General features: G+C 41.6%; 1 protein-coding gene across 1 annotated transcript in view; it reads right to left on the bottom strand.

The window, feature by feature from the left end:
* The window catches only part of STARD13 (StAR related lipid transfer domain containing 13), a 140,250-nt gene extending 116,424 nt beyond the window's left edge, over window positions 1-23,826 (bottom strand). Inside the window, exon 1 of the mRNA XM_083855871.1 lies at window positions 23,736-23,826. The gene's annotated coding sequence lies outside the window, so the exon portion shown is untranslated. The remainder of the gene's footprint in view (window positions 1-23,735) is intronic.
* Window positions 23,827-26,022: the final 2,196 nt, after the last annotated feature.

Here is a 26,022-nt window from a genome sequence, read left to right as displayed (position 1 = left end):
CCAGTACTTGCATAGTACTCAAATAAAACAAGAAACAACAAGAGTTAGCTGGTCTTATGGTGCATGTTTGAAAGCTCCTGTGCTTGAAGTTGTGCATGGTGAAAGAAAGAAATAGCCCTCCTTGCATACTTTTTAAATGACTGTATCCTTGTTTGGTGACTGCCTTGACACCCACTGTTTATCTTCAAAAATGTGTCATTCAGATGAGGAAACCCCTTTGGCCATCGACCTCTCAGACAAGAAGTACTACAGAAGTCTAAGTTGTTATGTAATAGCACTAATTAATATTTCAGCCAGACTGTTTCTGGAATAGTTAATAGAGCAACACTGAGCTTCATGCTAATGCATCTCATAAAAGCACTTCAAAATAAAAGCTTCCTCGTGCATTTTACAAGGTCTTTGAGGGAACTCCAGCACACACCTGAAATTGCTGCCAGTCTTTACAGAAGCACAGCCCATGAGATGAAAACCCAACCCCATGCTCCTATGTTGTGACTGATCCATGCAGGAGAGGAGATTCCTTCGTAAAACCACGTTTGGAATTAGTGGGTTTGTTTTTAAACAAATCAGAAATGTCCACTCTGGTATCTACAGTGTAATAACCACATGTCACATCTAACATGACAATCAGTAACTTGATGGATACTGAAATACTCTGGGATATCAGGAATCTTTAGTTAAAGGCTTATTTGTACTGCACAATGCTTCTGATGACTGCGTGGACTTAGTGTAACTGGCAAAGTCAGCTCGAGGAGTCATACTCTTCTCTATAAGCATTCACAGGCAGAACTGCAACACTTCTATTAATTGATTTTTGTGTCTCTCTACCACCTTTTCTCCCTGAAATGGCATTTAGTGTGAGACAGAAGGAGTAAACTATTGGCAGGAAAAATTGCCCCAGGGCTGCCCATAGATACTGCAGTATCTCAAGCAGTACTTGAGATCTTCTTCCATTTCACTTCGAGCAGGGTGCTGACATCAGCTGGAGAAAACAATGCAATGTACTCTAGAAATGCTAAAATATATTTGATAACAAACTATCTACTTATGGCTGGCTTTTCTGGGCAAGACAAGAGTGTGAGTTTCTACACTCCACCTTGGCCTTAGAGTATTACTCCATGAGGCAATGCTACAGTGGGATGGTTAAGGATAAATTGAGATGAACAGCACTTTCCCATTTGTATTCCTACAAATAAATTAAATACATAATAAAAAATATTAAAAATACAAATATAAAATATATACAGCTATAGATAAATTATATTAAAATGAATATATAATATTTTATATTTTATATGTAGATATAAAAATATATCTATATAAAACAGGACTGCTGATTTACATCTTAGAATGCACACGTCACAGTGAACTGTGAAATAGGTCTGTGATGTTGTACCTGGCAGAGTTCTACAGGCTTGGATTGAACCTGCTGTTCTTTCAGGATAATCAGCCACTTGATCTTCCCGAAGTGACCCATTTCCCTTTTATTGTTAGTTGCACTTATCTCGTTATTTCACATCTAAAATTTAATGACGGCCTCTCTTCATTAGAAAGCACTGGTTCTGTGAGAACAAAACAGCTTCCTATCCACTACAGGAGCACATTTGTTATTAACATTAGTGACATACACTTTGAAGAAGCAGGAAACTCTTGTTTCAAAGTCACAGAAGAAAAAAACTCAGGCATCTGCTTTTGACTTTCTGAATTCTGGACTCCCTTCTATAATTCTGCAGGTAGAGGAATATTTCAGTTTGCTGGATTATGGCCTAACACCTACTCCAATATCTTATATATGCAATATACCCTGGATACTGAAGTCCTATCCACATATCCCTATCCTATCCACACCTCTTATTTCTTGCCTGTCTCTACCTTTACAGATGCCTGCACAGCAGCTCATGTGCTAAGTACAGGCAGTTTCTCCTTTCTCAAATTCAAGAAGAGAAAAAAATCACATGCAGGGAACCCAAAGCTGTGCTTAAGATGAAGCTGTCACTTACTTCATGTGTTTTGACTCCTATCTCTGTGACCAGGACTTTTAAAAGCAGAAGTTCATTGCCTGCTGTTTAGGAAAAATGTTTTATGTTTGAACACAGACATTCGTTTGACAGTTGTTTGCTGGGATTATTGCAGGCTGCAAACTCTTTCATAGAGGGCATGAAGCATCAGGGACTCTAGAGCAGCCAGAAATGCTTCCCTCTGGCTCAGTGGCACTTTGACTTTCTTCCTGAGGCTGTGCTGGGGTGCTGAGGCTCTGCAGCTCATCTGGGGCTGCCAGGAATCAGACTGGGGCAAAAGGAAAATAGTTTATGTGAGACTTCTGCACCACCAGGAAGCGAGATGGAGACGGCTAACAGCCGCATGGAATTACAACAGAGGATTGTTCCACTGGAGAGTCCGACTCTGATGTGTCCTGGAGGAAAGTCAGCTGCCGTGTCAACTGTATGATAGTGAGCTTTAAAAATGAACACTGCTATACAAGGCTTCTTATATATGAGAGACAGCCTTACACACACCCTTGAAGATAAACTTCAAACCGGGAGATGAGGCTTCTGAATAGTACATTACATCCTTTTCTTCTCTTCCAGTGTCCCTTTTCCAGCATCAGAGGACTATCCATTTACATTTTAAGATCTACATGTTCAATAGATAGTACTGCTACATAAAATACCTCCTGATTACAAGAATATCAGTGGCCTGGCCACAGCACAGAAGCAGAGGATTAGAAATTATGTGTAGGAGTACAACAGTAGTGCATTTAGGGAACAAAAGGATGGCAGGGAGGTGACTGACAGATCAGCCACCCAGGCAAACTTACGGAAATAAGGGCACATGCAAACAGCCAGGAAGATGAGGGTCAAGGCAAGAAAGTGTGATTCATCTCATCAATTCTCCTGTGGAGGTGCTCAGGATGTTAAATAAGCAAAATGAATAGTAACTGATTTGATAAAGGCTTCTCAAAGATCCTCTACCAAGCAATCATAAAGAACCTCAGCTATCACAGATAAAAAGGAAAAGGCCACTTATGGTTTAATGACAGCTTAAAGACAGAAAAAAAAGTAGTAATAAATAATCTGTGTTCACAATTGGATTAGGTTCCCAGAGGATTCACACAGACATTGGTGTTGGAACCTGTTTTGTCCACTATCTGTACGTAGTTTTTATAATGGGACTGAATAATGAGTTGGCAAAATATAACGATGATACCAAATTAGTCTGTCAGTCAAAACAGATATTGGTTGTAAACACTGAAGGTGTTTACAACAATATTGACCAAGAAGGCCTTAAAATTTTAGCTTTTGAGAGCTGATAAATGTACAGGACAAAAAACACCCTAAAGATAACACGGTGCACAGTGATGAGATTTAATAGAGCCGTTATCACTAAGGAAACAGATCTTGGATAGGTTTATTAAAATCCAATACAAGTGCTTAGTAGGAAAAAAAAAAAGCAAAGTAGTTTTAAAACTTTTTGGAAAAGTAATTGAGTGCAAACTAACAAACATGGTTTTGCTATTACAAATGCCTGCCCACCATTTGGTGATTATGAGGTCTTTTTTCACAGTGGATAAAGCTGGGAACAATAAGTGGGGGTAGGTTCAAAATGAATGAACATAAATAGTTCTCCATATATGCACAGCTAACCCCTGGAAGTCATTGTTAGAGGATACTGTGATTTACAGAAGTTAGCAGAATTCAAAAAAGGATAAAATCTCTGGAATAAAAATTCAGCAAGGGCCATTTAGCAGAAAAATTCAGCTCGTGGCTCAGGACCTCCTTGAACCATGTGAATGCAGGTAGGATACACAACATGTACAAAATCACCATATGCCTATCCCAGCATTATATTTTTCTGCAAACAGCTGCATCTGCCCAGTGGCCAACACATGATACGGAGTTGGTCTGACCTGTGGCCACTCCACTGGGCGTGTTCTGAGCTGGAGTGGCCAGTTTGCATTCTCACCTGAGCTAACCAGATGTACCACCCCACGGCTTATGTAAATGTGGGGTCCTAACAGCACTGCTAGTGCATAAATAATCAAAATAACTGCTCCTGTGGTCTGTGGCTGCAGCCTGAGAAATGACAGTATTTCCCTGGGCACAGCCTCTCTGTGCCCTCCTGTCACATTTGCTGGTGAAGTGTAAGCTGCTGGTCTGTTGGCCACAATGTCAGGCACAGGGGATGTGACCTCTCTGTCCCTTCTGTCCTCCCAGAGGCTTAGAAGGGACCAGGAGCTCCTGGATGGTTGGTGAGATCATTGGAAGGGATCAGTTGCTTCATCCAGTGCCTGACTGCTAATTTAGGCATTATGGTCTCACTCCTGTTCAGTTTTCAAACGTTTTTCCTCAGTCAAACCACACCAGCATATGAATAGAGACTCCACTGGCCTTAGCTGAACTCTTCACAAGCCAGGAATAGCCAGTATCCCACACTGTGTAAAGTCCCTAAAGACAGTGGTTCTCAACTGTAAATTAAGGAAAAAGCACAACAGTTGGGTAATAGAGTTCAAAAGAGAGGAAGACATTTCAGGTGGCAGACCTCCTCTGCTAAAGTATTTGGAGACTATTATGACAGAAGTGAGCTAAAAGTAGTTTCCATACCCTTAGTGCAACTCCATCTGCTGAATCTATACACAAGTTCCTCAAACTAAACCCACAGGAACTCTGTAAATATATTTAAGTAGTGGTGGGCTTACACACACCCTAATTTCACACATCCTATTCTCACTAACAAAGTGTTTGGATAACACACTGATAACATAAGGAAGTGTTTAGATAAACTTACTTCCTTACAGTTATCCAAATACATTGTAAATCCCCACAGAGCCCTACTGCTGGTGTCACTCACTTACAGATAAACATTCCTATCTGAGCTGAAGGTTCATGCCATTGCAGACTTCAGGTAAGGGCTTTGATATTTATTTACTTTTCAACAGAACTCCAGTACTCTCATGATCAAATGGGCAAGAGATGAAATATTCAGGTTTTGATCTTGTTTTGACATAAGTTTTTTCCCCTCTCTCTATGCTAGAGAGCCAATGCCAAAGTTAGATTTCGTAAAAGTTTTTAAAAAGCAACAAGGCAGAACAGAAAAATTCTTGGCAACACTATTTAAAGTACAGCAGCAGGGGACTGGTATATGGAAACATGAAATTCTCCAGGCTCCTTGAAATCAATGAATACTTGTTGCATGATTTCAGTCTCTGGCCCAGTAAGGCAGACAGATATGATGGTTAGGGCACAGGGCTGGCTGGCAGTGACTTGCTGGAAGACTTCAGGGAAGTTGTATAATCTGTCTCTGTACACTAGTTTCCTGACTGGTAACAGTAATCTTTGCCTTTCTTAACTATTTTGGTACCTATATGAAAAAAAAAGGAAATACAATTTTGTAGGAAGATTAATTTTCCTTACCAGCAATATCAGTCCACTAGAGGCAGGCCAAAATGTACTGCAATGTAACTACATGAATAAAGGAGAAAATAAATACTCTTTAAAATAGTCTTACACCTGTAGTGGATTCCTTCAGATGAGACACTTATTGCCTAAACTTGCAGAATGCCAGAGATTTCCCAATGTGTTATTAAATGCATGTTATCAGATCTTATCAATGCTGTGTAACAAGGGCGGTACATGTGGCTCTTCAGAGCAATGTGCACTAATCAATAAGCTGAGTCTGGACTCCAGGGCTGGACTGCACCCTTGCATGCAAGAAAGTACTTAGTAGGATACATATGAAGTATTTTGCTCACTGACAGTTGGAATTCCTCTTTTTTTATTCTACAGTCCCCAAGCCACCACCACCAGGACAGCCACAAGGTCCAGCAAAGCCATCTCTTTGCTGGTTACTCTTTCTGAAGACCCAGGAAACCTGGAGCTTTGGCTGATGCATGGGGGAAGTTTAAGTTACAGTGGGGTGGCAACTGTTCCTCTTGGGATGTCCTCTGCAGAGGCTGGTGACCTGTTCTGCCTCTGCCATCTCCTGAATGAAGCAAACTGAATTAAGCCTTGTGGCAGGCACTGGTGTCTCATTAGCAGCCTCACAAATAAAGAAGCCAGGGTAATATGAGACATGCACAGATCACTTATTCCTTACCCAAAGCTAGAATTTAGCACAATCCAAAGCAAGTGCTCTGTATAGCCCTGCCTGTTTGGAGCAGAAAGCATGATGCCTATAGCTTTTAATCTCAAATACTTTCTTTCTTCATATCATAAAATTTAGGAGTATGAGTTCCATATATATATATATTTAATTAACAAAAAACAAAAAGCCCAAACAAATCCCCACAATAACTCCTGGCAGAACTTCCACAAGAAAACCATAATGGTACAGTTTACAATATTGATATTTATGAACTGGACAAGTCCCTGGACAGGTTTTTTTGTCTTCTAGCAACCAACTGCTCTATGCATAATTTAAACATTTCATTTTTAGACTGTATTTCTTGCATACTTCTTTTCACTCACATTTTGCACTGTGCTAAATACACACCACAGAGCTGATGTGTCTCACTGGATAAAGCTGAAGGAGGTTGGTTTTTTTTACAGAGTGGAAACTCACCAAACAGCAGGAGCAAAGAGAGGAAAGGGCTTCCGAAGCTCCCTTTCCAGCTACTCTGCTGCTCCTTCTGAAAAAAGGCAGGCAGCCTGCAGCCCTTTTTCCCCATAGCCTGCCTTTGGAGAATGCTTCCAGTGTACAGGAAGGGCCAGAAAAAGCCTAGAACCTGCAGCAACGCAGGCAAGGTGAACTGTTTTCCAGCAAACATTCCTTCCTTCTCCTCCAGTCCCCAATACAGGTGTACTTCCCTTCTCCTCCCTCTGGCTCACACACTCCCTTGCACACCCTCCTCCAGCAGCCACTTACCAAGACTCTTCCTCTGTTGATTCCCTCTGTGCTCAAAATAGGCACACCAAGAGAGTTGGTTGATAAGTTCCATTCCGGCTGTGAATTTCTTTTTACTCTCTCAATTACAGAGTGATGAAAATATTGCTGTCTGCCCTCATGTTTATCCTGGCATCCTATCACATCCTTCTCACAGGCTTTCTCCCTGTTCCACTGTCTGAGTATACAGCCCTGTTTCAAATCCACCTCACGGTGTTCCTCATTTGTTGTTGTCTACTTAAGGTGTTGCTCCATGTTTATGGAATGTAGTTTTACTGGAAAAATTCCTTGGCCAAAACCTTCAAAAGGAACCACTCATCTTGGGTCTATTTTCCATGACACTTGAAAAGCTCTGACTTTCTGGGAAGGTTGGTTTCCTCTGGAGGTCTGGACATAAGACCTCTTTGAAGTATCTCAAGTTGGGCAAGAAAATATTGCAAAACTGAAATTGCACCTGACCTGTGAAGGTTGGTCCTGTTTATGTTTACCGATTTTTATTTTTTGCCTCTTGTTCCATCACACTTTGACAGGTGAGTGCTGTTCTTAGCTATAAGGACATGAAATTAAGGCAAAACTGGGTCCTAAAAGAAGTTTCCAGACCATGCTGCTGGAAATTCTTTTACTTCAAGCCAGAATTCATTGTATACCCTGTAAGTCCTCAGGATTTGCATATACGTAGCTGACACTGGAATTGGCTTTAAAGTACTTTGTATGTACTCTCTTCTTGGATTGCAAAAGAATGATGCAGAGATTCATGTATTTCAGTCTTTATTTTTTTTCCTTTTACGTCCTAGGGAGCTTATGACAAATAATATACTCACTGGTTCCTAATATGTTACCAAACATAATAGGTTGCATGATAAATTAAAACCAAATGGAGTTCTGAATGTTTTGTTTTCAAACTACTGGCCAGCCTCTATTGCTTTAAAAATAAACTTTGTTCCCACTTCGCTCAGATTAGTGTCACTTCACTTTGCTCAGACTACTGACATGGAGGCAACTCTGACCATGACACCTGGGAATGACATGAAAATAACTTTTAAAAATAGCAATTGTAATGTGAGGGATTACATGTGTGCAGAACATTTCAAACAGGAAACAGTCAGTCTCCCAAGCTTAGGTGTAGCTCAGCTAGGAAGTGCACAGTCACATCATAAACCTCCCATTCACTTTGCTCCTAATTGGCAGCTGTGTTAACAACATCAGCAAAGAACTATTTTCTGAAACCTGGAAGCTAAGAGGTCATACCATAAACTTGTCATGTTGTTATACTCTTTCCTAGACATTCACTAGCAGCTGTTGTGGAAAACAAGGTACCTGAGTCTGATGGACTTTTGTGCTGACTGAGGACACAGTAAAATAAATATTCATACATCAAATAACTACCTACTAGTTTGAAAAGTGAAGTTCAAAATGCACTTTAAAACATGCATTATGAATTCTGCATGGCTGCTGTCCCTGTTGTTTAGCTAAGCCTGTTAGGGTTCACAAGCAAAATAATGCAGTTTTTATTACAATGAATTCAGAATGTCTTCTAAAGATGTGTAATCTGCCTCCCCAGAATAAACTGGAAATTAAGAAATACATTTATGCAAGGTTCAGGTACACTGACAGGTTACTGTCAGAACATGTACCTTTAAGTGCATGTACAAGGGCCACTGAAGTCTCAGGTGCCTCATCAGCTCCATCTCCTGCTTTGCTGACTTGAGCAGGTACCTTAAAATGAAGGCAGAGGTGTTATGAGCAGCAATCTCTAAAATTAAGCTTCTGCTTGCTAGTGGCTCACTGATTTCCATATGAAAGGCACTTAGGTGGCAGCTGAAGAGATGGATTTTCCCAGTCTGTCACTGCAAGCAGGTCTTTGGTGCTGTCACTTGGCTAGGATTATGGCAAGAAATAAGCACCACCATAGGGCAATTCATTCCCCTTGTCTCACACATCTATTTTGGGATGACAGGACTGGCTTTCAGAGGTACCTATTTCTGACTTGACTATAAAGGACCTGGTGTGACTAGCTCAATCCTTTTAGAAGGCATCCCCACTAGACTTTGCTGCTTTCAAGTCAGGGCAAATGCTTTTCACTTAGTATGTTATTTATAACATGAATCAAGATTGTGTGGATAGAGCATAAAATAGAGCCTGCATTCTGAAGACTAAAAGAAGCCTAAGTGGAAAAGGAAAGAATATTTCTTTTCTCAAGTATTTCTGTCAGTTGGTACAGCTTAGTTGACTCGGCTGCTACATTCCCATTTTGGGATCCAACCTTAATCTGGAGTTCAAGCTGAAGCTATGCTCCCACAGGGCTGACAGGTACATCAGTGGCTCTGTCACACAACTTGGGAAGCCAGAGAAATGCCAACATGGATTGTATGCACATCTTCATTGGCAAGACAAGTCTAAGGATGCTGTCTGTCCTTGGGATAGGAGTCTTTGCCTCTACTATTTCACTAGTAGGGTCTGCATAGAGAATAGCTGGAAACTGTTATGTGCTAAGAAACCCAGGGAATAATTAAATGTTAACTTCTTCCTGCTGATTATTTCCTACTTAGGTTATTGCTGAATGTTTCATCCCTGCAATTCTGTGAACATGTATGTTTTAGTCAGGTATCTACTGGCAAAACTGAGATGAGACTTCCGGTGTAAAACAATACCCTCTATTAAAGAAGTAAGTAATCAAATAAGGGCACCTATAAATAGAAGGGGTTGTAAAAACAAATAGGGGAAAGCATCTGGTTTGCAACATCTTTGTACGATTTGCAGTAGCTAAATCTGGAGTCAATTAATGACCTGTTTATTTTCCAGAATTTCAGTAAAATGCCTTGGCAAAAACTTAATCTGTCTCTGGAGAACATCTTAGTTCCTTCCATATGTTGCCCGATCTGTCACAGCAATAAACTTCTTCCCAGTTTCAAGATCCTTAACGATTGCACCGATGCTTTCCATAAAAGAAGAGATAATGGTTCCAGCCCTCTACAAGTAATGATTCTCCCTTAAGAGAAAGCAACACAAAGGAGCGAGTGAGTGCCCTGTGTTACAGCCTCTATTGTGACCTAGAATCCAGAGATTTAAAACAGTTCCTACCTACAATTCATCCCAGCTGTTTTATAATCCCTCTGAATTTGATAGTTTTTTTAAAATGTTGCCACACCACGATTAATGTATATGCCTTGGCTTTGTAAACACTTGTCCTGCTGTCCTTGTTTTTAAGGGTGCCTTCCAAAGAAACAGCTTAGACTATTTAGTAATTATGCATGTTTATGCTTTTTAATAAAACAAACCAGATGTTTCAGAGTCAATTTTATTTGGTGGTGTCTTGTCTAACCCAGATTCTGAAATGTATTTGTCCTCTACGTGAATCAGATTAGGTATAGTATCTTCTGTTTTATTCTATGCTGGAAATACGGATATTCTGGTGATGTCTTAAGTTTTAACTTTCATATTTTCCAGATTCTGTACTGCATTAGTATATAACTCTGAACTTCATATAAAGTGTTAGCAAGTTCTCTTCACAGTGTAGTTAGACAAAACAATCCTCTTCCAAACCAAAATTGCAGCTTCAGGCCCAAAAAGTACAAACACTGGCGAATTGAGGAGAGAAATCTGGGAGGATGGGACTTCATAACCTGAAGCTTTAATTGGACAATTAACCCCAAAATGTAAATAGATCAAAACTTACAAAAGTGTGAAAATGTGTGACCTGTTGTCCATCTTGGGTGTAGCTTTGGCCAGGGTCTTGTACTTCCCAAGGTGTATCCTTTGAAAGCCTTTTAATAAATAAACTTTGTTCCTTTAACATTGTCTAGCCTCTATTATAGGTAGCCTCTCAAGGCATCACTGGTACCTTCCTCTTTCTGATGAACTCACACATCCAACCATGCTGATTTAATAGATAATATTTTTAAAAAGAATCTGCTGGCTTAGAAGTTAAATATAACAAAACAGACTAGTCCGTCCACATGACTCAAACATTTAATAATTTAAATTTATACTACATTTAAGTGCTCTGCTGAATTCAGACCATAATCAAATTATCAGTTTTGTTCTGAAACAAAAGCACTCAGAGCTGTTAGGGATAGAAAGAGAGCACAAATGTGATTTCCAAAATACTCATCTGCCAAGCTGATATAAAACTATGTTTCTGATTCTCTGCGGACTAATGCTTCTTTATGTTCGGGAGTGATGGAGTGGGTCAAGTCAGGATGATAAAAACCATCCTTATATCAGAATTCAGAATGCTTCTGCTGATTTTAGAGAAGTTATTTTTCTTAAAGCGACTGTCGGGAAAATAAATGATCCAAATCTTTAGCCAGTAATGAAACTGTAAAAGTTTCTCCCCAGGAAAGAAACTGGGCAAGTCCCAAACCCCTCACCATGTGGCAGAAATTCACATAGAGGCACAATGTATGTATGCTTGGTTATGCACATTAAGGGTAATTACTGACATTTTGAATTTTCACTGTGTCTTTTTGGTAACACGATTTCCCAGTTTATTCAAAGGAAGCTGGTGGGCTCAATGCTGTCATGGGATTTGAAAATTCTCAACTGAGAAAAGTAAGAGAAGATATGGTAAAATTAAATGAAGTAATAAATTTAATAATAAATTTTCTGCATTTAATAAATGCAGAAAAGAGGAATCAGTTGTCATTTTTACCTTTCTATGATATCAAAAATATAGTGATGTTGAATAAAACTTTAAGTCTACAAATTAATGTTTAACAATTGGAGAGAAATGTGTGCTACACATTGGTTTTATTTACAAGTACATGGTCTGAGTCACTAGTTATACTGTTACCCAGCAGTTCAGCACCCATCGTTTTTCTTTAACTACCAACTTTTCTAGCAGCTGCCTATATTGTATAATTAATTTGCGCTACTTTGTTTAGTGAGCTATTGCGAAGATGAGCATTTACCTTCTCTCAGATGGTGACTTCCACAAATGGAAGTAGGGCTGGCCTTCACTGAAAATCCTCACTTCACCACATCTATACAGGCAACCCTATCCCTTGTGACCGGGAGCAAAGGATTTAACTCAGTGTAACTGAAATGAGGAGCCTTGAGCCTCCAGAGCCCACGTCTAGCATACAGCAGCTGGCTGGGGGCCATGCACATAAAATAAGCCCTTAGGGAGCACTGGTGACCAGGGTGTGGCACAGCAGTTTGCAGGAAGGGTGCTGAGGCAGTGCCAGCCCGACCAGGGAGCAGTGGTATCCACTGGCAGAAAGCCAAGCACGGCTGGCACAGCTGCCCAGACAGCTCTGGCAGGAACACACTACCATTCATTCAACAGAATGGTCAGAAGGAGGATCCAGGGAACTACCTGTTCAGCCTGTCAGCCTGATCTCAGTGTCAGGGAAGGTCAAGGAGTGGACCATCTTGAGTGCTGCCATGTGGCATGTGCAGGATAACCAGGGAATCAGGCCCAGCCAGCATGGGTTTATGAAAGGCAAGTTCTGCTTGAGGAGCCTGATCTCCTTCTGTAACAAGGTGACCCACTTAGCGGATGAGGGAAAGGCTGTGTATGCTGTGTACCTGGACTTTAGCAAAGCCTTTCACACCTTTTCTCACAGCATTCTTCTGGAGACACTGGCTGCTTGTGGCTTGGACAAGTGCACTCTTTGTTGGATAAAAAACTGGCTAGATGTCTGGTCCCAGAGAGTGGTGCAGAATGGAGTTACATCCAGCTGGTGGCTGGTCATCAGTGGTGCTCTCCAGGGTTTAGTATTGGGGCCAGTCCTGTTTAATATCTTTATTGACAATCTGCACAATGGGATTGAGTCAGTTTGCAGATGAGGCCAAGTCAAGTGAGAATGTTGGTCTGCTGGAGGGCAGGAAGGCTCTGCAGAGAGATCTGGACAGGCTGGATCAAAGGGCTGAGGCCAGTTGTATAAGGTTCAATGAGGGGAAGTGCACTGTTCTTGCACTTGGGTCACAACAGCCTCATGCAGCACTACTGGCTGGGGCAATGGCTGGAAAATCTGGCCGTAAAAAAGGACCTGGGGGTGCTGGTCAACAGCAGCAGGATGTGAGCCAGTCCAGCATCCTGGCCTTTGTCAGCAATAGTGTGGCCAGCAGGACCAGGGCAGGGATTGTCCCCCTGTGCTCAGCACTGGTGAGGCCAAACCTCAAATCCTGTGTTCAGTTCTTGGCCCCTCACTACAAGAAGGACATTGAGGGGCTGGAGCATGTCCAGAGAAGGGAAATGGAGCTGGGGAAGGGTCTGGTGCACAAATCCTACGAGGAGCATCTAAGGGAGCTGGGGGTGTTTAGCCTGGAGAAAAGGAGGCTCAGGGGAGAACTTACCACTCTCTACAACTACCTGAAAGGAGGGTGTAACAAGATGGATTCTTCTCCCAAGTGATACGACAAGAGGAACAGCCTCAAATTACACTAGGGAGTTTTAGATTGGATATTAGGAAAAATTTCTTCACCAACAGGGTTGTTAGGCATGAGGCTGCCCAGAAAAGTAGTGGAGTCACCATCCCTAGAGGTATTAAAAAGACATGTTGATGTGGCACTGAGGGACATGGTTTAGTGGTGGACTTGGCAGTGCTGGGTTAATGCTTGGACTTGATGATCTTAAAGGTCTTTTCTAGTCTAAATGATTCTATGACTTTATCTATAATTTAAAACATTTATTGAACCAAGGCAAGTTTTTTGGGAGTGTTTTTAAACACTACTTCCTAAATTTCAAATGAGTATCATATACATAATGAAATTACAATATTCTAATGTTACTCACGACTCTTTAATTTTGTGCCTTGAGATAGATGGTTACATATTTGTTTCTGAAGTAACATTTGCAATTTAGGATTGTAGCAAAATATTTGCTAAAAAAGAGTGTGAATAGTTCACAGGCTTGTCAGAATCCATCTGTTTGTGTCTATTAATGGGTGCATTCCCAGCTGTGGTCTTTCTAATGTAATAAATAAAAAGTTTCTTTCTTATATAAATCCAGTGTCTGAAATCTCCTTGTAAAATTGATTTATTTCAATAAAAATCTGTGCTTATGTTAAAGACACCTCTTAAAATGAGCAAGACCGTGAGATGCCATTCACATATCATTTCAGCAGCCATCTGACACATAAACGACCCAGTCTCAAATAATTTACAACAGCATTTTTCTGGATACACCATGGAGAAGCATGCCATTCAGATCAGGATGAGGGGGACAGGGATGGGAAAAAAGAGGTGTATTTAGCAGAAGAATGAGAGGCATATCCAAAATAATCTAAAGGTTGGGACAAAGGCTTGGGTGCTCACTCCTTCATGCAATGAATCCAACACAAATTTACAGAAGCATACAACACACTTTAGAGAAGCCCAAGCTATGAACCAATATAGGAGGTCCCTAAATCTTTAGGAACCCTGTTTTGTAATACTATGTGTCATTTTTTGGTACTTTGACTGAGAGAAGTTACATTTCTAACTTTGGTTTTGACTTACATCTTTCACCATCCTCTTGAGCTGTCCTTTTCTGGAGCTGGCAGCTACCCTACATTTCTTCATAAACTGCAGCAACAGAAGACTGTATACAAAGACATTTCAAACTAATTTTTGCTCAAATTCAGATGGATCTACATATGATCTAAGGTACATTTGAACTATGCTACTGTTCTGAGGCAATATCCCTGTAAATTCTTTCTTATAACAAAACCAATAATCCAGTTTTGTGGCTGTCTTTTAAAGTGCCTCTGTATTAAATGACCTGTGAAGGTTCAGTGCCCTTCTGCATCATCATGGCCTGGAAAACCAGTCCTCGCCAGAAAACATTCCTTGGTCTATCAAAGCACCTGTGCCATTCATTTAGCAATACTCGGGCAACAGAAGAAATTAATTATCCCCACATTGTTTTACATCTGTGGCAAGTAAAATTTGTGAAGTATTCATAAAATTAAGCAAGCCATTTTGAAGTTATCTTGCTGCTAAAGAAATACCTACGGTTCAAACAACTTTTTACTAAGTATAAATTTTAAGTCATAGTATTTTCAAATATTTTATGATTCAAATTCTCACAGCTTAAAGAAGAAACATTTATAAGTCCCAGTGCCTCCTCTTCCACTGTAATACAGCATCTTACTGGATCTGATTTCTGTAAAAAAGGTTTTAGAGAAAATCTTTTCTATATACTTACTGTTCGACAGCAACAAAGAAATGAATCAGTGTCTCTATGAAATGATCCATTGAAATGCAATTCACTCTGGTGTTTATATACAGCAGAGTATGTTTGGTTCTGATTACCATGCTAGCTGTAAACATCTTATTCTTTAATTCTCATAAATTTTGTTCTACTTCTGCATTGCTAGGTGTCCTGATGCAAAAGCTCAGGAAATAAGGCCCCTGGGTGGCAGTCTGTCCTTGAGGCCAGAAAATGCCTTGAATATTGCACTACCTTAATAAAACCAGCTGCTGTGTCTAATACTGGGTGACGCCCGATGTGCACCCAACCTAATTGGCATTTCTGTATGTAAATTACTGCCCTCTACTGGAATGACAGGCAGAGTGTTTCACATGAAATGGATTGCTTTGTAAAGTAATTAAATTGATTGTTGAAGTCTGGTGTTTCATGGAACCAAGTGCCATGAATTCTGGGTGTTCTTCATCCCTTCTTGGAGCATAGCAGTTTGCTGCACACATATCTGCCTCCATTCAGCCTTTACTTATTTGCAGTACAAGGTGCATCAGGTTGGTCCAATTCTCAAAATATTCTCCTTTTTAAACTGTAAACGGGATGTACAAAGGAGGTACAGAATTGCACTCTTCTCGTGAATGCTCTAATGTCAGTCAAGGAACCTTCTACACTGTCATATTTTTAAGCCTGTAATAATCAAAAGAAAATATCACAAACTCTTACTTAATTGAAAATAATATTCCCAACCCCAAATTTTCAAGAATCACAGACATCACTTCCTTAAAATCATGGGGTTAGCCTGAAACTGTCATTTTACAAAATGAGGTTTTTTTCTTGGCTTTTCAGACTCTGAAGTTCACATTTTCTTTTTAAATTTGCTATGCAAATGTGCTTAAGTAGAAGTGAAAGCTGGGTTTCTCAAATTGTTACTCAAGGAGATGATTTATAAAGGAGTTATGATATATAGCAGCACAAGATTTGGCCATGGTATAACAGAAAAACTAACAAAATAAGGAAGAGCAAGACAGAACATCTGTCTCTCAAGAAATCCAAGAAGTACAAAATATAAGAAGACAAATGTGAGTCAAAGCACTGCTGTGAAACAAGGCCAGTGTCTGGCAAGTATTCCACAAAATCAAATTGTTTAGTCATCTAAGTTCTCATAATCCCTAGAAATATGACAATATGAGACGTTTTGAAGGGTTTTTTTTCATTAACGCAAAAGGCAAAAAGACAAAATTCAGAATTGGGACTTCATGATTCCTGAAACTGAACACCACATTCTACTGTAGCTGGGAAAGCAGAAGAATGGGAGTCCAGTCCCCACTGCCTTCCTGAGTCCAGAAATTTCACATGTTTCAGAATTTGCTGGCCAGCCACCAACAGACTATTGATGTTCACTACACAGCTAAAAGTTTATTGTGGATATAAATGTTCCATATAAATGTTATGGCATCGGTATTATTATAAATAAAGTCACTTTATGCATGGGGATATGGAAGCAGCCTATAGGATTACAATCATATGAATAAATACAAAAACACTTAGTAGGAAATAACTGAGAAGATACATTATTTAATATGCCATGACTGATATAAAGAAACAATCTTGGAATGGAAAATCATCATCACTGTTTAATGTTAGACAAATACATTAAGCATTTTTATCAGTCTATATAAGCTCCCATATATCTTAGAAAAATACAAACACCAATAAACACATCTATCTAAATGTACAGGAACTTAAACAGTATTGTGTTATATTTACTACTTCTGGAAAAATAGTAGTAGGAATTGTTTCCAATATTTGGTCTGCAAACATCAGGATAAGTACAATGCTTACAGGAATACTCCATAAAGTTACAGTGTGGAACACTGACAAGGTATTAGCCTTCTTCTTGTCATGTAGAAGCATCTGCAGGTGGAATGAGCTGAGGCCGTGTATATGTGCAGAGAAAAAAGGAGAAATATTTGTTTACTGAGAACTGAAAGAACCTTGTGAATAATCCAGGAACCACAGAAAGCCAGTAGAAAAAAAAACCCAAAACACAATAAAAAACCAAGAAACCAAAACCCAAACCAAACAAACCCAAACCAACTAAAAAACTACTATAAAAAGGACTGCTATCATAACTTCCTAGGAAAAAAGTGTATTTTCTAAAGATTAATGTGTCAATGAAATCTGTGAACAGCCAAGCCCCAGAAAGAGGGAGACCTGTCAAGAATATTTTTTAAAGCTATCAAACAGAAACTGACTGATTTAAGTGGTATCTAGTTCTATGGCCAGCACTGATTGCCCATTTTATCAGCTGAGATTTGTATCTCTTACTGTCAGGAAATTAAGTATTCAAAATCAAATTTCTTTTAGGAAAATAATCCCTGATACAACTCTCTCTGATGGAAGCAGTACCCATTCAAATACAAAATCTATGTATTAAATGTAAAGCTGGAAGATGAATGCTTCTGTCACCTTAGGAACCTGTGCTACTTCTCCATGATCACTCCAAATCTTACATGGCAAATTGCAGCAGAGCCATGGGAATGAGAAAAATACATCTTTCTCTGGACTTTGAGACAGTGGGGAGTCCTCCATCACTCCCCCTTCACAGTCTCATGCTGATACAGAAATACTTGGCAGGTCAAGCATATTGGTATTTTTTGTAATTGTACTTCTGGAATTAACTTCTTGTTGCTGAGGGTCATGAGAGCCTGGCAGCAGCAGAACTAACAATGGTGGTATTTTGCTACCACTGCCCCCTTTCCAGATTCAAACCACTGGCCTTCAAGGAGTATTTGGAGAAGGAGATGGAACTTACAGGATACTGACATAACCCACAAAACATAGGTGCAAAGAAAAGCCTCTTCATACTTTAATTAAACTAATCTAAAACCCCTCCTCACATTCATAGAGAATGTATGGCACAATTAATTTAATTTATGACATCAATGACTACTTTTCTGGCTACTATACTTTCTTTAGGACTGAGAGCAGAAAATTTCCTGGCATGCCTGGCCAAATGAATCACTCATAAGTCACTTTCTTTCTTCCCTAAAGCACTCCATCATGAATAAAGAATGTCTTTCATAGCTTTTCTCCTTGACAAAGGACAGTCTTTTCCCATTGATGGGGCTGGGTTAGGGAGGAATTTACACATATACATCTTATCAAAATACATGAGAATCAGTATCTTGTACTCTCCAGTGCACTGGTGGGGACACAGACTGCAACATCTCTACTTTCCTTTCTAAAAATGTTATGTGCATGACTTTAAAATAGAACATAAAAGTATACCCACTAAATACTGCGTTTTTCACATATCCATCTCCCACACTCCTTAATGAAAATTGAGCTTGCAAAATGATTTTCTATAAAAAAATCCACTTGTTTCATGAATTGTTTTAAAGTAGATTAATCTGCTATATTTGCACAAAAATCTTAATTGAGAATAAATTTCAGTAATGTAATAATACCAGGATGCAGCAGACTCAAGGTTGGCCCCATACTGGGACACCTGCCTTTGGTCCTCAGGGGTTCTTGGAGGAGCTGGGAGCCTGGTACATGTATTTCCTTTGGGGTTTCCAGTGACTTCACTCTAAAATAAACTTCAGCTTTGCTGAGTAAAAACTTGAAAAACAAGTTCTTGAAAATTCTTCATTTTAAATGAAAACTAAAAACTGTGAGAAAGCTGTAGATTTGATGGTTCTTTAATTAGGCTGCAGAAATATAGCTGCCCTTGTCTCAATACAGGCATGACAGAAAACTGTGCTAAAATTCACATAGTTCTGGTTGTGAGCACTAGTTTTAGTTTTTTAAGACCCACTTTTCATTTTTTTGAAAAATTGAATTTTTCCCAGGATTACCAGATCAGCAGGTGCCAAGGAGCACCATGCTGTCAGAGGTGCAATTACAAACTTCAGGTTGTTCATTTTCACCCAATAAAACCCCAATAACCCACAAAATGACCACAAATTACTTTTGAAAGGAGCAGGTGCATTGCCTTGTCATCTTTGCCACATGCTGAATGTGGCAGTTACTTTCTGCTGGACAAATTATTCTCCATTTTGTACCTACATCAGATAATGTTCATTTTATCTGATATAAATGCATATCAGTCACATTTGTCACTGCTAATCAATTTATAGGGTCCTCCTGAACAGTTAAGGACACCTAAGAGTAAAACGTCTAAAACTTTCTATTTAAAGGTCTAAATTTGGGCTTCTTTAGACTGAGATTTTCTTTTACTCACAAGCCTGCCTCATTCTTGTTTCAGTTTTGGAGCTTCAGGTAATCAATTTCTATGAAAAAATTAGTCCATGGTATGTTGTCCATACACCATATATTTTCATTCTGCTTGATATGAGACATTAAGTGCTTCATCCTTTCGAATAAAACCCTGCAACCTCACAGGGGAAGTTCAAGAGTCAGTTTAACACTGGTGCCTGAAAAATCTGTCCAAAATTGGACAAGTTAAAACAGTTTGAAATGTCAGTCTGAGCAAACCACTGGAGTTGTGGTGGAAAACTTGATCCCAAATTTTTTTTTACCCAAAGCATAGCCAAGCCAAAAAGAGTGGGAGCATCTGAAATTGGTCCCCAAAACCACCCCAGGCAGTTGCTTGTGGAGAGCTCTGTAGCTGAGTATGAGCTGGGACAGTGCTCAAGGGTGTCCTGTCTAATAGGGCTGTCACAGCAGGCAGTAGAGAGGATGTCAATGGATAGATAAGAGGAACTGTACCAGAAGAGCTAGAGAGGATCAAGTAGGGATTTAATCTCTTTGAGAACACAGGACATACAAAGGATTGTGGGACATGAAGCTCAGGTGAGAAGAGATTTGTCAAAAAGACTGAGGGTGTATCTGTGCTGCAGACACAGTGGAGGCAGCCTTACAGAGCAGAAATCCTGGTAGCAATCTGTGTAGATTGCTAAATAACAGCTAAAAGCTAAACTTCAGACACCAGAGGCAAAGCTTTCTTTTAGCAGAAGAATGCTGGGTAACAAAATGGATTTTGCAAACTTTAGTAAGTCTCAGAATTAAAGTCACCTGCTTAATTCTAACTCAGCTCTCTTTCTACTACACATAAGACAAAGTCTCATCTCCATCTCCACATGCAGTCTCTAAGGATCCCTCTGATGATGGGCAATGGCCATGTATCAGCCCTGATGAAGCTTTTGCAGGTGGGAGACAGAAAAACCCCCAGGTTTCTGAGACTGTGACAAGTAAATGGTGCCCCTGTGGCACAGCACTTTCCATTCTTCTCTACACCAAGTCACTTGAAACAAAATCTGACAGACCACCAGAAACTGCAAGTTATTCATTCCCTGGGTGCAGTACAGTTAGACCCCAAACGCTGGTTTCCACAAAATGTTGTGCAACAGCAGCTACTGAGAGTCATAATTTGAATACTAAAGTAGATAATTCAAGTTCTAACTCACAAGAGCTGATATTCCTCGGGTTCTGCCTCATTTTGCCTCTTGTTTCTATCTGTAAAATGGAAACAATGTAACCTTGCAGCTTCTAGGAATAGCTAAAACATTAATGGTATGACACAGTGCTCCTAAGCACCAGGCTCATGAACACCTGAGGGAATTTGTAATTCTGTGCTTAGTCCAGTATTTCAGAAAGCTGCAGTACAACAGGCTCTAAGTTAAGAGATTCAGCAACGGGGATCATCAATTTCTGCAGTAAATGAGGCTGAAAAATTCTGAGCAACAAAAAGGGTGAGGTGATCATGTCAGTCAATCATGTCAGTCATGTCAGTCATGACAATTCTACCCTGTGAGGGGGGCTGTGCAATACAGCAACAGGGGTCCTTACCTCTCGTGTTTCCTGACTTCAAAGAACTGAATTTAAAAACTAAATTTTAATTTTATTTTATTTTAGTGTATAGTAGCTGAAAGAATGCCAGATAGAAGGTGGAATTTTTCCCTACACACAAGGAATGTAAAAACTGTAAATTGTTGTGTTTTACTGTAACAGGTGACCATCATTTGAGCAGGGATCTCAGAATTACTTTAGGTAATCACTATTGGAGGATCTGTTAAATACCTAAGTCAAATTCCTTAAACAATAGTTTTCAATAATGACAAAGTAGTTCAGGATTACATTAAACCAATAGTATTTTATTAAACTTTTCAGGGGAATAGGTCCCCACAGGGAGTTAAAATTCTGGTACATTTCCCATTCAGAATGTGAATTCCAAATTAAGCCATAAGTATAGTGGAAACAGTGCAAAAAAAAATTGCAAAAAGCCTAAAAAACCCCCTAAGGGTGCAATTTTTGGCACTGTAGAGGATACACTCATTGTTTAAAAAACAAATCCCAGTCAGTGAATCAGAAGAAGTGACTAAGAGCTGCTGGGCACCATGGATCTGTCCTGAACAAGAGACAGTACAGAGCAGCCCTGTCCAGGAGCATGCCAGGAGCCAAGCTGCTGCTCATCACCTCTGCTGTGAAGGGTGAGGGAGGGAAGGAAGGAGCACACTGTAGCATCTTTTTATGCACAATCTACTTTCCACAGCAACCCAGCCATGCTCTCTGCCTATTTGGGAGCAGCTCTCTCCTTGCTCTAGCCAGGATTAATCTCCTTTCTCCAGCTCACACCCCTGCTGCCCAAAAGTGTCCTGCTGCCCTCTGCTCCAGCACAGGACATCAGGGCAGAAACTCTTCCCAAGGAGCACTGGGGAAAGCCCTGAGTAACTTGCCCTGCTCCCAGTGCTGATCCTGCTCTGAGCTGGAGACTAGACCAGAGAATTCCCAACACCTCATCCAACTCAAATAATTATATCGTTTTATGAATTACAAAAATGTGCTTGCTTTTTTTACAGGTGTATCTTGGACAACTGCTCTCCTCATCCTTAACAAATGGATAAAATACTAAAGCAGACTAAAAGAGTAATTATGTAAGTGCCTCCAAAGCTGTCATCACAGCGAGGATTTAAACACAAGTTTTTATTTGGCTTGATAGATGGAATATTAGAGCACATTGATGGTTAAAAACTGCATTTTGTTTTGGTCATTGCTCTTTAACATGAGTTACCAGTCACACTGCTGCTCTGAGGACCAGTCAGAGCTGAACTACAATGCCAACTTTGAGGAAAAAGACGGAACTTGTACAACTATCTACCTGACTGGGATTGGATCTATTGTGATGGAGAAGACGCTGGGCTGGCAACCAGCAAATAGTTGACACATTTAGATTGGCTTAAATTTCCTGCCTTCTCATTAACAAAAGCTGGAAAAAGAGGCCAAGGAATATACACTGCAGCTATGCAGGTGAACACGACAAACAAATATAAAAACAAGCACAAAAGTGCCAGAGACAGAAAAGCAACAGAACAAGAGAACATATCTGGCATCAACAAATATTTGTACACATTTCATTATGTTGTCAGATAAGTAATTTAATTAAAGGGAAAGTGTATCAGCGTCTCACCAGAGTATTATGAATAACACTTAAATTATAGCAGTGCATAAACCCAAGACATTAGCATTCTATCCACCTTAAATAAAAAGTTTTGACTCCATCGATTTTAATACCCACTTGCTTTAAGAAGTTGGCTACAGTACCATGGCAGCCTGCCCAGGTTCTTTGCTCAATCAAGCAATAGTTGTCTTTGACCAAAAAAGAAAAAAATAGCCAACAGTATCCTGGCTGAATGTCTGCTGGCATCTGCTATCAATATAGGAATAAAGGAATTAAAAGTAAATTAAAACATTAAAAGTTTAGTATTTTGGTTAACCATAATATTATAAAATTAGTCGTTTTAGTAATTCATTATTGAAGCTACCCAGTTTAGATTAATTTTTAAAAAAACTACCATGCAATTTTTATCTATTACTTTAATTGTATGTACATAAGAACTAATGTGCTGAAGACATAGTCTGAAAACCTGCCTCATTTACCTCTGTATTATACAATGCCAGCATGTCACAGTGCCCTAGGCAAGGTCACCAAACTCCTAACAATGCTGTAGGATGTGACAGAGGAATCCATCTTTACAAATTAGACTTCATTATCCATGATCCTGCTCATAAATCTTGATATATTGTTTTCTAGTATAAGAACTCTACTTTGCATTTGCACATACCCTCTAGATCTTCTAATTCACAGAGTATTTTACAAATACACACTGGATGGATGCTTGTGTGCATAAAGCACCTGTGCTGCTGCAATAGCAGTGCTCTGAGTGAGACCCGACCCCCTGTGTCCTTCTGGTCCCCACCTGGGGATGGAGAAGCTGCAGGAGGCCGGTTTTGCAGAGCAGGTAGGTGACCTGAAGCTATAGAAACGCCTGAAATGAAACAGATCATTTTTCTTTGGGAGTTGCGGTACTTCTCACACGCAAATCCTATGATGAACCAACCTGGTTGGTTAGACTCAGAGAACTGATCAGAGAAGCAGGTGAGGCTGCTTCCCAGGGGCAAAGCCAAGCCTCTTCATTTCGGAGATGCTCAGAAGGTGCCGGAGCGGCGTGGAGAGCCCGACTGCAGGTGTGAGAGCCCCGCGCTGCCCCCGGCCCCGGGCAGGTGTCCCCTGCAGGGGCTGAGGGGCTGGACCCGCCTGCCCCCCGCTCTGCCGGCCCCCCGCTCTGCCCGCAGCCCGACCCGCCGCCCGCCGTCCTGCCGGCAGCTCCCGTCCCGCCCGGGGCTCTCCTGGCTCCGGCGGGGATGGTGCCCCCCAGACGTGCCCCCGGAGCGGGTCCCCTGGCAGGCATCGGCGGGGACTGACCTGCGAGCCGCCGCTCCCGGACATTCCTCCACAGCAAGTCCCATGCTTTGGCGGTGGAGTCCCGCAGCTGCTCGCTCAGCGACCTCCGGAGCTGCGCCCTGGCGGAGCGGCGCTGGCTGCTCATGCTCGGCGGCTGGGCATGCCGCCCCGGGCAGCCCCTGCTCCCGGCCGGGCACGGGCGGCGGCCGCAGGGCCCCGGGGCAGCCCCACCGCCCCTTGTCACCGCCGGCCCTTCCCTCACCTGAGCGCCGCCCGCCCGGCCCCGGGCAGCGCTGCCGCCGCCAGCTTCCCTCCCGCCCGCCCTCGGCGCCCCGCTCCCCTCCGCCCGCCCTCCCTCGCGGCTCGGCCCCCGCGGGGCGGGGAAGGTGCCCCGGGCTCCGGCTCGGCTCCTGCCCCGGCCGGGACCCCGCGCCCCTGGGGCTCAGGCACCGCGCCACAATTCCGTGACCCGCCTCGTGTCCGTGTCCCTCATTTGGGAACCGTCCGGCCGTGCCCCCGCGGCTGCCCTGCTGTCGGCTCCCCGCCGCCTCCCGCTGCCGCCTCTGCGCGCCCTGGACAGCGACCGGAGCTGCCCGCAGCCACCCCAGCCCTGCCGGCACCCCAGCCCTGCCTCCCCAGCCCTGCAGACACCCCAGCCCTGCAGCCGCCCCAGCCCTGCTGCACCCCAGCCCTGCCAACCCCAGCCCTGCAGCCGCCCCAGCCCTGCTGCACCCCAGCCCTACCATCTCAGCCCTGCAGCCACCCCAGCCCTGCAGCCCCCCCAGCCCTGCAGCCCCAGCCCTCCGAGGAGAGGTCGCCCGCCAGGAGGTGACAGAAAAACTGGCTGGCAACGGGCTGCCTTTCCCCCGGGAGGCTGTAATAGGTGCTTCGCCCATGCTTCAACTTTTGCGGAAAGAAAATCAGTTTGTTGTTGTTGTTGTTGTTGTTGTTTTTTTTTGTTTTTTGTGTTTGTTTTTTTTTTTTTTTTTTTTTTTCAGAGGCCTAGGTTCATCAACTCTCCGCCCAAGACGAAGCCATAGTCCTCGCAACACAGCCTCTCCCATTTCTTTCCCACTTTCTCTGCATTCCACCCACTTACTCCCCACCTCCTTCCCCCTGCACTGCTTCTTCTCTTACAAGCTCTTGTGCTTTTGAAAAGGTTTCAAAGTTAAACCCTGGCAGACACTTTTTGCACACTTTATAGACTGAAATGAATCCTGATTTCTTCATCCGTAGACTAGCCAGAAAGCAATAGCAGGGCCTTTATCCCATTTAGGAAAGCCATTTTGTGTGTCTGCTTCTTCTGTGCTCTGGGAAATACTGTTTTAACAGTGGCCCCTTCCCTATCCTGGATGTTTCTCCAGCAGAGAGTTTGATAGCTGAGAAGGACAACAGTGGCTTCATTTCATTTAGTCACAATCAATTACTTACTGCTTGTCCTTTTGGCAGAGTATTTGTGATGTGCAACACTGATGTTCCTGAAACTGAGTGCCCTACTCTGAACGAGCTGTATGCCCAGGTAAAGCAGTCATGTTAAACACTATCAATATCCCCATCTTGTTTAGATTTAAACTGTAACTGCAATGTCAGCAATACCCATAGAAGCTAAAAGCAAACAGACAGATTTATTCCATGTTTTAATAATGTCTTCTGCTTACTTTGTGATGTGAATTTGTTTTCCTCTGTCCCTGTTCTTAAAAGGTTCATCTAAAAAGGTTCATCTTAAGCTACTCTACTTTAGCTGATATAGTGGAGATGATGGTGCTTGTCCAGAACTTGTGCAGATGTTGTATGTCACTCCTCTGCCTGCAATTCCAGCTACAGTGTCCTCCAAATGACTGGATAAACACTTTTGAGAAAAGGGATGCCTTCCAGGGATGGATGCATTCAAGATCTGGAAGGGAGACAGCATAATTATGTAAATACTCCCACATCCCATGACCCAGAGCAAACACCTGCTGATGTTAATGGGAGAAGAGAGGATTACAGTTCCTACAATCAGCTCCTCTGCCCAGTAAATCTGCCTCTGACCTCTGCCTCTTTATTTAATCTCTCACCAACACAGCCATTATCAGTGCATAAGACCCTACTATGCCTGTTTTCTGCCCCAGGCTTTTATCAGTTAGGAACCAGGCAGAGATGAGAAATTAATTCCTGATATTGTATTCAGCGCCCTGTAAAGATGAGCCATGACACACTGTCTAAAGGTGAAATAATAAACTCAGTTTTGAAGGTTTTGTATCACAGTGCTGTGTCACCACCCACAAACAGCAGCCCACGTCAGCTAGTACTGCAACCTTCAGCAGCG

The sequence above is a fragment of the Zosterops lateralis genome (assembly GCF_965231275.1).
Source record: "Zosterops lateralis genome assembly, chromosome: 2".
Lineage (NCBI taxonomy): Eukaryota > Metazoa > Chordata > Aves > Passeriformes > Zosteropidae > Zosterops > Zosterops lateralis.
Note: the sequence above shows the minus strand (reverse complement) of the source record. Positions and strands in the feature narration are given on the sequence as shown.